Source organism: Protopterus annectens, chromosome 1.part0 (genome assembly GCF_019279795.1).
Source record: "Protopterus annectens isolate FY-2018-M chromosome 1.part0, PAN1.0, whole genome shotgun sequence".
Classification (NCBI taxonomy): domain Eukaryota; kingdom Metazoa; phylum Chordata; order Ceratodontiformes; family Protopteridae; genus Protopterus; species Protopterus annectens.
The window spans coordinates 824,468,943-824,483,654 of record NC_056725.1 but is presented as its reverse complement, the minus strand read 5'-3'; the positions used below and the strand labels follow the sequence as shown (position 1 = coordinate 824,483,654).

Genomic DNA, 14,712 nt, shown 5'->3' with positions numbered 1-14,712 from the left:
ACCATCAAAACTCCTGTTGTAGTCCGGGAATCATTGGTATTACTGCTTCTAAACTTGGGAGTGTTGAGTCCAAACACTTTTTAGGTACCATTGTAATTTCCTCATATGCAGTCTGGCATATGGTATTAGTGGTATGCAGGATGCCATGAATCCCAGGATCTGCAGAATTTTTCTTGCAGGGAGATGGGACTTTTTTGCCAGTAATTGAAAATGTTGAGTTAGTTGAACTTGTTTGTCTGGCATGAGGTAAGCCATCTGGGCTGATGTATTTAAGCTGGCACCCAGGAATATAATCTGTTGTGAGGGCACTAGTTTTGACTTCTTTTCGTTTACTGTGTACCCTAGAGAAATTAGCAACCTTTTTACAAATGCCAGATGCTGTAGAAGAATGTCCTTCGTCTCTGCTTGAATGAGGCAGTCGTCCAGGTATGGATATATTTGAACTTCTTTTTGTCTGCAAAATACAATTACTGGTGCCAGGCACTTTCTAAAGACCCTGGGCGCAGTAGATAAGCCAAAGGGCAGTGCAGATAATTGGTAGTGCATTGTACCAGCTTTGAAACTGAGGTATCTTCTGCAATTTTGTCTGATAGGGACATGCAGGTATGCCTCTTTGAGGTCCAAAGTAACAAGCCAAGCCTTCTTGCCCAGCATGGGTAGAAGCTGCTGTAATGTCAACATTTTGAATTTCGGAATATCCAGGTAAGTGTTTAGAATTGAAAGGTCTAGTATGGGCCTCCAGGCCTTGTCCTTTCTGGGGACCAGGACGAGTCTTGAGTAAAATCCTTGTCCTTGTTCCTGTTGTGGTACTTTTTGAATAGCTCTCATGTCCATGAGGGCTGAAATCTGTTTTTGTGCCTCTGCCCATTGATTCTATGGCAGGTCTGGCATTCCTTTTAGCCTTGGTAAAGTATGAAAGTGGAACCTGTAACCTTGAGACACAATATTCAGAACCCATTTGTCTTGGGTGATTGTTTACCAGTTTTGTGAAAAAAGTGCTAGTTTTCCCCCTAAGGGGGCTGCCAATAGGGAAGTGCTTGGCGTAAGAAGGGGGAAGTCATTGGGACTGTTTCCTGTAAGGTTGAGGCTTGCCCTCACCTCCTTTTGGGGTTGAGGTGCCCCACTGTCGTTGTCTGTTAGAGCCTTGGGGTTGAGATCTGCCTCTTGGGCGTCTGTATCTGCCTCTCTGTGGCCTGTCTGACACTGGAAAGGACCAATTCTTTGTTGGCCAATTTCTGCTAAATCAAGGTGGCTGTACCTGTAAGAAATCCTTGACTGTTTGCATAGATTTAGCTTTATCCTCCATTTTCTTTAACACCTCTTCTGCCTTAACACCAAACAAGGTATGCTGTAAAGGAACATCCAATAATTTTGCCTTAACATGATCAGGTAAACTCTGTTCTTTTAACCAGGCATGTCTTCGAATCACAGAACCTGTAACTGCGGCTCTACAAGAGGCCTCTAAAGAATCAAAACCACATTGCAGAGTATGTTTTCCCACCTGTTCAACTGCATGCAGTAAATCCTGCATTTCTTTACAGTCAGGAGCTTCTGAGCTTGCAAGCATTTTCTGTTTTAACTGAGCCATTAAATATTGTTGGTACTTAAGCATGTGAAACTGGCAATTTAAAGCCCTTACTGCTAAAGTTGCAGAAGTGTAAACTTTCTTCCCCCATCTATCCAAAGCTCTGGAATCTCTGTCAGAGGGTACTGGATTTTTTGCAATGGAAGCCTTAACCCCTTTTGGACCCTGGGAAATAGTTTCTGGATCAGCAGAAGGGTTTTTATAAAGAAACCTGAGAGTCAGGGACTCTATAATACCTATCTGGCTTGGCTTGTGCAGGGGGCAAAGAATCAGGAGATAAGATGGATTCAGAGAACGCATCATCCACAATATCTAGTACAGGCGGAATAGCCAGGGGCCTGTGCTGAGGCAATAAAAGGAAATCCCTGAGCCTTTTCTTGGATTCTGAATAATCCTGACTTTCCCAATGGAAATGCTCCCTCATGGTATGTAAAGTTTCCCCAAAAGAATAATCCTCAGGAGAAGAGGCTGAAGGAATAGATTCTTCAGCATCAGAGTCCTCATATGGGGGTAGAGAGTATCCCTGGTCTGAAGAGGAATCAGAGGAAATGGAAACCTGATCAGAGGAATCGTAGTCTGTATCCTGCCTAGGCCTTTTCTCAGGGAGGGGGATGGGAACCCCTGATTAGAGTAATGAGGTCTTCGGTCATTTTAAGCATCTGTTTCTTAGGCACGGAGGACTGTCCAGGAGATTGCTGTACTTGCTTCTTTGTCTTTAATGGTACTTTTGTCTTTGCTTTAATGGTAAATTGTGAAGGTCTGAAAACACCCTCAGAAGCCAATGCCTGCTCAGCGGCTCCGGACCCATCTGAGGGATTAGTTTCTGTAGGCCCAATACCTTGAGTTTCCAGAGGCCTAGTTGTCTCCACGTGGGAGTCGGAGGCGGCCTGTGGCTCTGAGGTAACGGGTGTCAGGGGCTGCGAAAGTGCCTCACTGAGAATCGGCGACTGGCCTAGAAGAGGTTTCGTCATCGGTTTTGGACCTTGGATGCCTGTCTTTATCCTTGTCTTTGCGTTTTTTTGGAATTGCGGTCATCGGTTGATCCGACGGCATAGTATAATTGAGCCTTCGGCCAAAGCAGTGCAAAGCAAAATCAAAACGTCTTTTTATAGTGCGCTTGTTAAATATAGCACAAAACCAACAACTAGTGACGTCGTGATCAGGGCCTAGGCATGGAATACAGTAAGAGTGGAAGTCCTTATGAGGTATTTGCTTCCCACAAGAAATACAATTATTAACTTTTTCTGACATCGGTCTGAGGCAAGAAAAAAGTTTCGCCAATGGGGTACTTAGCTTTATTGAAGACTTCGGATCTGAAATTCGACTTTGAAAATCTCAGGAGTCGGCCGACCAGCACTTGCGAACTGCTTCTGCTTTGGGCACCGCGCGGCAAGAAAGACTGAAGAAAATGGCGTCGGATGCATTTTATATACCCCTGGCGCACTGACGTCAGGGAAGAAGTGACAGCAACCGACGCCAGACCAAGACTTTGGAACTCTGGCCGACTGCGGGACCGCCTGACGGCAGGATAACCCAAGTGTAATGACTGCAGCAGTGTAACACAAACATTTGATAGGTTTTTCCAACTGAAGGACAGTGCGTCCACTTTCCATGCTTGTCTGTGATAAGTCCTTGTGCAGAATCTTTTCAGTTGATAATTTTGAGGAGAGGCAAATAGGTCTATGTCTGCGCTCCCTCATTTCTCTGCTATCATGCTAAAGACTTGTGGATTTAGTTTCCACTCGTGAGCATCCATAAGGTTTCTGCTTAAATCGTCTGCCAGAGTGTTTTGCTTTCCTGGCAGGAATTGAGCTTGAAGAATTATTTGGTAGGTCAAAGCTGTGTCCCACAGTCCATGGCTAATCTGCAAAGGGGGTAGGAGTGTGTGCCCCCTTGCTTGTTTATATACCACATGACTGTGGTGTTGTCCGTCTATCTGTAGCTGTTCTGGATGAAGCAAGTCCTTGAAGGCTGTTAGGGCATTTTAAACAGCTAGCATCTCTTTTGGGTTAATATGTAGACGCATTTGATTTGGTGCCCATATGCCCTGAATGCATCTTCCTGTCATGTGGGCCCCCAAGCATAATCTGATGTGTCTGTTAAGGTTTGGCTGGCAGGGGGTAGAGTGAGGGGCCGTCCCATGTTTTGGTGACAGGCCTTTGCCCACCATAGAAACTCCTGTTGCAGGCAGGGGATGAGAGGGATCATTGTTTCCAGACTGTGTGAATGTTGACTCCATAAACTTTTTAGGTACCATTGAAGTTTCCTCATATGCAGTCTTGCATATGGAATTAGTAGGATGCAGGATGCCATGAAGCCCAGAGCCTGCAGAATTTGTCTTGCAGAAGACTGGGTTTTTCTTGCCATCAGTTTGAAATAAGCAGTCAGTTGCCTTTGTTTGTCTGGAGTGAGGTAAGCCATCTGGGCAGTTGTATTCAAGCTTACACCCAGGAATGTTATATTTTTAGAGGGTACCAGTTGTGATTTCTTTTTGTTTACTGTGTACCCTAGGCATACTAGAAGCCTTTTCACAAACGCCAGGTGTCGTAGAAGAGTGTCCTTGTTCTCTGCTTGAATGAGACAGTTGTCCAAGTAAGGATATATTCAAATACTTCTTTGTCTACAAAATGCAACTACTGGTGCCAGGCATTTTGTAAAGACCCTGGGCCAGTAGATAAGCCAAAGGGCAGTGCAGAGAATTGGTAATGCATTAAGCCAGCCTGGAAAATCTCCCATATCATCCCCCTCCATAAAGGTGGACACTCCACTGAACTCTCCAACTACCGCCCCATTGCCCTTCTATCTCCTTTGGCAAAGATCATGGAGAAATGCATTCACAGACAATTACTTGACCATCTAACCCAAAATAATTTACTTTCCAACTGTCAACATGGATTCAGACCTTCACATAGCACTAGTACTGCCTTCTTTTCTTCACAGATTGTATCATCAAAAACCGCAATCTTAACAAGCTTTCTTCAGCACTATTTATTGACCTGTCTAAAGCTTTTGACATTGTAAATCACCAAATTCTCATCAAAATACTGAAATCCCTGTCACTAGATACATCTTCTATAAAGTGGTTCCAGTCCTACCTTGATAAAAGACAACAGGCCGTACTATGGCACAAGTCTCTCTCCACTCATCTGCCTGTCAAACTTGGTGTCCCTCAAGGGCCTATCCTAGGACCTCTACTTTTTTCCATATTTATTAATGACCTTCACCTTGCCATCCCCCAAGCCACATGCATACAATATGCAGATGACTCCACACTGATATGCTCAGCCACCTCCTCTTCTGAACTTCAGTCTCTTACCCAACAAGTATTTAACACAGTTGAGCAATGGTTCACACACAGATGCCTTCTCCTAAACCCCAAAAAGACTAAACCCCTCCTCTTCTCTCCCACCAATAAGTCCTCTCCTCTTGATTTCTCAGTTATCTCTACCAATAAAACTATTATATCCCCTGATCCAACCACCAAACTATTGGGTATCACCATTGACAACAATCTGAACTTTGATATCCATATTAACAATACTATAACAACTGTCAACAAAAAACTTGGCTCTCTCTATAGGGTAAAATCCTTCCTCTTGCCTTCAGCTAAACCCACTATAGCACACACTCATCTAATCTCTTCACTTCTTTATGCCTCACCCATTTTTACTAATCTATCTAAAAATAATCTTAGCAAATTGGAAATGTCTTACAATAACATTGCCAGATTTGCTATAGGCAACCCATTTAGAACCCACTATTGCATTAATATAAAGCAGCTGGGATGGCTTGAACTACAAAATCTGATTAAATTCCACCAACTATCTATAGCCCACAACACTTTTTACAAACCTTCCAAAACTCCTATTCTATCCACACTCATCACTCCGTATAAAAACCTGAAATCCTTAAGGTCTTCTCAGAGACTTCTAGTACATACCACTAAACCAAACAACAAGGCTGGTGACTCCCTCTTTTCTAATATTGTTGGAAAAGCCTGGAATCTCCTCCCCAGTGAACTCTTCTCACCACCCTCAGTATCATGCTTCAAAAACAAATTGAAAGTGTTCCTCAGAACACAGTGGTTATGCCCCTGTACTAAGCCTGACTATTTATGTATCTCTTAATACTTTGCTCTTCCTACCCCTTCTACTCATTAACTGTAAATTCCTTCCTTATTAACCATAATACTATCTCCCTCTAGAACATCTTGATTGTACTAGCATGCTATGTTATGCCTGTATTCTGCACTGCTGAATTTACTGTGATAACCTGTAATATGCATTGTAAATATGATTTTTTTTTGTTTAATGTTTCCTTATTTGTTATCTCGTTAATTTCATTGTACTATCTTGGAGCTTATCTCACCGGGCCTCTACTGAAAATGGACATGTATCCAGTTAGACTAGCCCGGTCAACAAATGTAAAATAAATAAATAATAAAATCTTCTGCACGACTGTCTTATTGGGACATGCAGGTATGCCTTTTTTAGGTCTAAAGTCACCAGCCAAGCATTCTTGCCCAGCATGGGTAGAAGCTGTTGCAAGGAATGTCCAGGTATGTGTTCAAAATCGATAAATCCAGTATTGGCCACCAGGCCCTGTCCTTTCTGGGTACCAAGAACAGTCTTGAGTAAAAACCTTGTCCTTTTTCCTGTTCTGGTACTGTCTGAATGGCCCCCATATCCATGGGGGACGTAACCTGTTTCTGTGCCTCTGCCCATTGATTTTGTGGCAGATCTGGCCAACCATTTGCCATTGGCAGTGTGTGGAAATGGAATCTGTATCCCTGTGATACGATGTTTAGTACCCACTTGTCCCGGGTTATTAACTGCCAATTTTGAGCAAAAAGTGCTAATTTTCCCCCTATGGGTGCTGCCAAAAGATAAGTGCTTGGTGTAGGCAGAGGGAAATCACTGGGATTGCTTTCTGTAGGCTTGCGCTTTATCTCCTCCAGATTTGGAGGTGGATGCGGCCCATTGTTTTGACCTGTATGAGTCTTGAGCCTGGTACCTGGAACCCTTACGGCGTCTGGTTTTGCCCCTTTGAGCTCTGACACAGGAAAGGACCAATTTTTTGTAGGCCAGTGTCTAATGAATCTAGGTGGCTGCACTTGCAAGAAATCTTTAACAGTTTACATAGACTTAGCTTTGTCTTCCATTTTCTATAAAACCTCTTCTGCCTTAATACCAAACAGAGAATCATGCTGTAAAGGTGAATCTAGCAATTCAGCTTTAACATGATCAGACAAATTTTGTTCCTTTAACCAGGCATGCCTCCTAATCACAGATCCAGTAACTGCGGCCCTGCAGGAGGCCTCTAAAGAATCAAAACCACATTGCAAAGTATGCTTTCCAACTTGTTTAGCTGCATGCAGTAATTCCTGCAATTCCTTATTTTCTGCACATTCTGAAATCAACATCATTTTCTGTTTCAGCAATCCCATAACATGTTGTTGGTACTTAAGCATATGAAATTGACAGTTTAAGGCCCTGACTGCCAAGGTTGCAGATGTATAAACCTTTTTTCCCCATCTGTCCAGTGCCCTTGAATCTCTGTTGGAGGGGGTAGGGTTTTTTGCTGTTGAGGCCTTAACTGCCTTTGGACCCTGTGAAATAGTTTCAGGATCAGCAGCAGGGTTTCTAAATAAAAATATATGAGAGTCAGGGACCCTGTAATACCGGTCAGGCTTACTGGGAGCCGGAGGTAAGGAGTCAGGGGTCAGGCTTGACTCTGGAAACACATCATCCACAATGTCTAAAACAGGGGGAATGGCTAAAGACTTGTGCTGAGAGAGGAGGAGGAAATCCCTGAGCCTCTTTTTTGATTCTGAGAAGTTTTGACTCTCCCAGTGAAAATGCTCCCTCAAAGTATGCAAGGTTTCTCCAAATGAATAATCCTCAGGAGAAGATACAGATGGAATAGACTCCTCAGCATCAGAATCCTCATAGGGAGGTAAAGATAATTCCTGGTCAGAAGAGGAATCAGAAGAAATAGACACCTGATCTGAATATTCATAGTCAGTGTCTTGCCTAGGCCTCTTATCTGGAGGGGGATGGGTACCCCTGATCAAGGTAATAAGGTCTTCAGCCATTTTGATCATCTGTTTTTTAGGCATAGAGGCCTGTGCACGTGGCTCAGGCGTCGTTTTTTTAGCTTTAGAAGGTGTCTTTGCCTTAGGTTTTGCAGCTTTCGTCTGTTTGATATAGAAATGTTGAGGTCTGAATACACCCTCAGAAGCCGGTGCCTGCTCAGTGGCTCTGGACCCATCCGAGGGAGGTACATCCGTTGGTCCAATACCTTGAGTATCTTGCGGCATGCCGGAAGCTTTGTCATCGGTTTTGGATCTCAACTGCCTTTCTCTGTCCTTTTCTTTGCGTTTTTTATGTACTCCGGTAGTCGGATTGCTATCCGATGACATTTCTGGGTAGTTAAATCTGTTTCCAAAGTACTTAGATGCAAAAATATACCGACGCTTAATACTGCGTTGGTTAAATCTAGCACAAAACCGACAGCCAGGCACGTTGTGATCAGGGCCTAGGCAAGGAATACAGTATAAATGGAAATCCTTATGAGGTATTTGCTTCCCACAAGTAATACAATTATTAACTTTTTCTGACATCGGTAAAAACCAAGAAAAAAGTTTCCCCAACGGGGTACTTAGCTTTAGTGAAGACTTCGGTTCTGAAACTCAAACTCGAATATTTCAGTAATCAGCCGACCGGCACTTGCGAAATGCTTCTGCTTCGGGCACCATGCAGCAAGACAGACTGAAGAAAATAGCGTTGGCTGCATGTTTTATACCCCTGATGACCTGACGTCATGGAAGAGAAGACAGCAACTGACACAGGACCCAAGACTTTGGAATTCAGGCCGACTGAGGGCAACCTGCCAGCAGATTACCCAAATGTAATGACTGCAACAGTGAAACACGAAGAACATCTACCCATAAACTTACTATATCATTTTACATTCATCAAGTAGACAGGAAAGTATTACAGTTTTGCAAAGCTGGAATTACAAGAGCAACAAACATTAAGGCCAGTTTCTTTCACACAGAGCCCCAACCTCCACTGCCTACCCACCCACCACATCTGATTTGATCTTGCAAGGTTTAAAACAAAAAACAAAACAAAAAAAAAAAAGACAACAGTGTCTTTAAGGTAAGTATTGTTTTTTTTCACATAAATAATGCTCAGAGTTCAGAGCTTGTTGTCAATCTTTCTTCACTCAAATGCTCATTACTCTTGCAAAGTAGGCCAGAACTGCAGACATTCCATTCGCACATAGGCATTACCCCCATCCCAACTGCCTACTCAGAGAATCTACTTTGAGCCTACAAGATTTAAAATAATGAAAACAAAAGAACATGGTTACATTACAGTATTTCCTTCACATCACATAGCCAGGAACTTGCATGTGATTTTATTTCAGTTTACCCATACACATGTTTACTCATGCAAGAGTAGACTTGGTTTCAACAACAAAACATTGATAAACCATCCTAATGTACCTTGACTAACCTTGCAAAAAGATATTAAAAAAAAAAAAAAAAAACGTCATCCACAAACTGCTCACCAGGATATTATATTGAAAAAAAAAAGAAAGTTATCAATGGCCCCCAATACATACTGACCACTAGAATTTGGTTGAACCTGCCAGGCTGCCAGTCTAGTATGTTAAAAAAGAAAATCATCAACAGTTCCCAAAACACATTGCCTCCCTAGTATCTCGTTAACCCTGCCAAGATATAATATAAAGGAAATTCATCAACAGACCCTAAAACACACAGACCATTAGTATCTGGCTAACCCTGCCAGGAAATATGCAAAACGTATCTGGTTGGCTCTGCCAGAGGGAAAAAAAATGATAACTTACCTTACACACTAACCCGATCACTGTCACTCCACTCTCTTGTTCTCACCTTCGCAAATAAATTGCGAGGACAGAATGCAAAAGCAGCCTCATAATGTACGTGACAGACTGCTGACTTCACAGTCCCATTCAGTCAGCTTTCTATTTCTTGCGGTTAAAACCGCAATAACGTCTGGGCATCTTCATTGATGCCTGCGGTCTTCCCAATCCAGACTGCATTTAAAACAGTCCAGAGACAAAAAAAAAATCAATTTTTTTCTTTTTCTCTTTGCTTTCTTTCTTTCTTTTTTTTTTTAAAGCAGAACTTGAGCACGCATGTGTTCTGCTCTAACTTCCACGTAGAATTCGCTCACTCCAGCTAAACTGCATTGAAATACATACAGTGTGTATGCTTCCTGACATCCTTGTTATCTAGGGTATCAAGGATTGTGCTCCACCCTCTTGGATTCTGTCTGGATTAGAGGCAAGAATCCAACCTACAGTTTTGAAGAAGCACATGGCCTTGTTAAATCTGGCTGGTGTATTCATCCACCTGAGTAAAGCTGCAGAGGCTCAGTGGGAGTGATGGGTTTACCCAGTTGATATTTAAGTCACCAAGTATGAATGTTTCATAGGAAAATGTTTTTTTGAGAGCCAGGACGGGATGTCCTCAAGAGCTTATGGATTGTTTGTTTATTTTTGGATATATAGGGATATGATGCATACTTCTTTCTTTGCATTAATTTGAAGGAGTCCAATTAAATCTTCAGTACTGTCCAACAAGTAACTCGTGAATATGGTTGGATTTGTAATATACTTTGGTACATGATGGCTATACCTCCCTCTTTTTGTCTTGCGGTAAAGTCTTAGGATGCTGTACCCTTGTGGTGCAATGTTTACATTTTTAATCAATGGTTTTAAATCAAGTTTCTGTGAGTATAAGGATACCTGAGGTGCAATATGTTACCCAGGAATGGAGTTTTTGTTACTTTATTACAAAAACCTTTTATATTCAGATTAGTAGTTTTTATGCCCATAGTGGTATCTGGACTTTGGATTTATTTTATTACTTATGTTAGCTTCTGGACTGTGAGAGGTGGACAGGGTGCTTTGAGTAGGGTTGTGACCAAGACAGGGATTATTATACCTAGAACACTGTAGTTCAGTAAGGATTATAGAGATAGTTGCAGGATGGACTGTTAGGTTTTTAACAAGTACCACTGTTTGGCTTTGTATGACAGATATCTGATCTTTAGATAATGCATTTTTTGCAAATTCTAGAGCTGAGACATGATGTAAACTGAATGTTTGTTGTTGGTGGGAGTTTTGGGAATGGTATGCTAGTGGGTGACAGTGAGAAGTGGTGTGTGCAAGGATAAAAAATGGGGTGACTATTAGTATAGACAGCCAGTGTTCTAAAGTTTAGATGCTGGAAGATGTGATGACAACTTTTGATAAAAGTAGAGTCAGACAAATGGAAGGTATGGTAAATGTATTCAAAGTCACCAGTGGAATTAGTACTGGGAAGAAGAAAGGAAGAATATCTAGGTACAGGTGGGGGTGATGTATTGAAAGTGTTGAATAGCAAGGTAGTGCTGGATTATCAGTTAGAAGTGATGTTGAATTTTAAGGTAACCATTACTGTACAGTGGTATTTTGGTTTTGAGAAAGAAAAAAAACACAAATAAGTGTGTGTGTGTGCGTGTGTGTGCCAGGGTGACTTTAGCAAAACATATAATGCAAGACAGTGGGGAGAAGTATGATGAGAAGGTACTAACTGTGCTGATTTGACTGCTAACGTAAAGATGAGACAGGTGTGGATGGGATGACCAGGAGGTGCTGTGACTCTTGTGACAGAGTGCTGGACGGCAGAAAGTGTGACTGGATTTCCTGGCGACCATTGTGTGTGTGTTATAAAGAATGAATAAGGAGAGGGGAGTTGGAGTAAGACTACATACACTAGGCATGCAGTCTAGATGACCACTGACAAGTCTATCCAGCTGGGCCCCAAAATAACGTTAGGTTCCCCAATGGACACCAATGGCATATACTTCAGTGGTGAATTTACAATTGCCCATCCAATTGTCCAGAGTGTATTTAAATGTGGTTAAATGTGTTGTACTGCTTTATGTAAAGAGTAAGCTTAGGAGACTTGTTAGGAATAGTTTTATACCCAGGGCTCAAACCCATTCCTTTCCAGCTCCCAGTCCACTACTCAACTATTACACCATGGCTGCTCTAATAGTAAAACAGCCCAAGAAACCAGCAAAGCATTGTCCAGGTTCTCACTGTTCCCAGATACACTCCTTATACAGGAACACAGCTGATACACAACCACTGACTAATCCATCTGAAACACACCCACACACACAATACTCCAAAACATCATCATCTTTCTCCTAGTCCATAACATGTCTCTACTTTCATCCAAGCCCACCAATCAGAATAACCAGGAAAGGACAAGGCATATATCATAGACATTACATTTTAGTCATTATCTAGAAAGCACAATAACAACCTTTCATAACTTCAGTTTCAGTGAAGTCTTCCTTCTTAGTTTCTGCATATTAGACACACTTAGCATGGCTGGCATTAACCACCACCAACATTCACCCTTTTAGGACCTAGGACACACAACCTTGCAATTGTAAAATTCCTACATCCAGTTCTTCCTTTACAAAAAGCAACACAGATCTTTTCAAACACTTTATGAATATCAAGAAAATTTTCCATTCAATATCTGGATCCGACCACATCTAAAACGTTTAACCTTTTCCACAGTTAAGAAACAATTATATAAAAAAAATAAACATCCAAAGACAAGTACTTTCACTATTAGTTTCTAGTAGCCTCATAAAAAAGTAAACCTGCTACACTATCAGAATATCCATAAAATACCACTAAAATTGCCAATTCCTCTTACGAAGTAGACATCTTTTATCCTAGACTTTAGATTTAAATTCACATTATAAAATAATATTATGGGTACATGCTATACAATACATTTAAATTCTGCAATAATTCATATGAAATAATGACATTTCAAATATCGCTTTCTAATGTCTCTTTCCTGTAAGTCAAGAAAATTCCCTCTTAAAAGTCATATATGTAGGTTATCAAACAACCCAAATTAGATATTCCAAATTTTCCATCACACATTTCTGTGGCAGAATGCAACAGGAATATTCATGTAGTCAGTGACAATAGTGATCAACACAGTCCCCTCTCATGATCTTTAACTTTCATATTCCCTACTTCAGTTATCTCACCTGCAATCTAAATCATTCAGGTTTATATACAGTTAATTTCACTACAAAATGGCAGGCATGACATACCACTGCTGATTCCATGTAGCAATTTGTACTACTGCCAAAAACATCAGAATCCTACAGCTTACTGATATCAATTCTTCTATCAACAGTTTGATGTTTTATCAACACACGTAACTTAGGTGGGTCTATCTGATCAAAATGCTATTAATGCATACCTAGCAATCTTGAATTAAAAAAAAATATTATTCATATAATAAGAACATTATTAAACATGTCCCTATTAAAAGACAGTTATCCCTGTTATGAAACATGATATAACACTGGGAACATGACATATAATTTTAAGATGAATAGTCACACAGTAATAATAAACATTTGTCGCCCAATGCAAGTAATAAAAAATATTATTACATTATTATTATACTATGTATCATAGTAAACCTATGCATAAAAATGTTATGCCATACAGCTGCAATCCTAATAGGTTAGATGACTATCTTAGTGACATAGCATATAATTTCTAAGCCAAAGACATGAACTTTTATGAAAACAGTAACCAAACATATACCTCAAAGTTAACAATTCAAAACACATCCGCAACATAAGTAATGATCTTGATTTTCAGAAGAACCTCTTCTTCATCACTTAAGATATATTTACAAATGACTGTGTTAAAGCGCAAAATTCCCTAATATGAAGAATAACAAAACCATAATCCCATTAAGGAAAAAAATTACCCCAACAATAAAAAATCAAACAAGATGCATTAATAACTAACATTTCAAGTTACAATACTTAAGCTAGTTTTCAAAAACACACCCAACTAATATCTCTGGTTTACTTGCTAAAGTAGTACTGCAAAGACATTTTACAGTTCAGACTATTAAGCAGTAAACAACAAATACAACTTTAAAAAAAGCAAAAAATAAAATTTTAAAATACAACCAACACCACCGATCCATTAAGCAGTAAATATTATACTAAGTAAATTAAAAAAATACACAAGCATAATTTTGCCATTATCATCAAATACAAATTCTACTGGCTTATTTCAGTGCTGTCACAGACTATTTTGTTCAGCAGCCAATACGCTATTTCCTTAGTTAAAGGAAACAGCTGTTTACAATTAAGGCTATTTCTGACCCAATACAGTTAATATAATACACGTTTGTCGCTTTAATCAAATAAAAATCTACTCTGCCCGTTTCAATAGTTTCAAGGCAGTAGTACTTCATTTAGATGCCTATAATATTAAACTGGAAAAAGTAAGGAACAACACAGTAGTATTAAACATGTCACTCTTTTGGGTTATTTTCTTTAATGCAAAAAACATCACCAGTTGAGAACATCTTCAACGTGACGACTTTTTCTTTAATGCAGAGGAAATTGTAATTTGTCAGCCTGTTTACATTATCTAGAGATGTTATGCATGACATCTCCTCTCATTACTTACATACATGCTAAAGACACTTGCATCACCATTTACCATGACCATCACTAATATTTTCTCGCGTTAAAAAGTCCTACATGAACTGAGTACAACAGTTCAGTTACACTCGTGTAGAAAGATTCAGCCTCTCAAACCATCTTTCTTCAGTCAGCCATGATGCACTAAAGCATTCTTTCCTCTCCATTCTGACTGGGTTGCTCATCCCATTCATGGTCCACTTCCTATCAAACCTGCAGAATCTCCTTAGAGAAATTCGTACAATTCCAGGTTGTCCTTCCTGTAAGGTAACTGCACAGATAATTCTCTTACTGTCACTTCACCTGTTCCACACTAGTAAGCACCAGTATCACAATCTGCCAAAAACTAATTCGGTACAAGAAACGTGAGCTTACATTTTAACTTTTACTTTTTAAACTATGAAAGTGCCTCTACAGACTTCACTTGTAACCTCTGAATAATCATGAGCAACTTAAATGGCTTCCAGTAACGTAAATTCTTTTCTTGTTGCTACATCTGCTACAAAACTGGTTCTTACCCATAATCCATATAAA

The 14,712-nt window shown here is 40.4% G+C and overlaps 1 protein-coding gene across 4 annotated transcripts in view; it reads right to left on the bottom strand.

The window, feature by feature from the left end:
* The window catches only part of TIAM2 (TIAM Rac1 associated GEF 2), a 2,099,243-nt gene that overhangs the window by 670,962 nt on the left and 1,413,569 nt on the right, over positions 1 to 14,712 (bottom strand). The gene's annotated exons all lie outside the window — the stretch shown is intronic.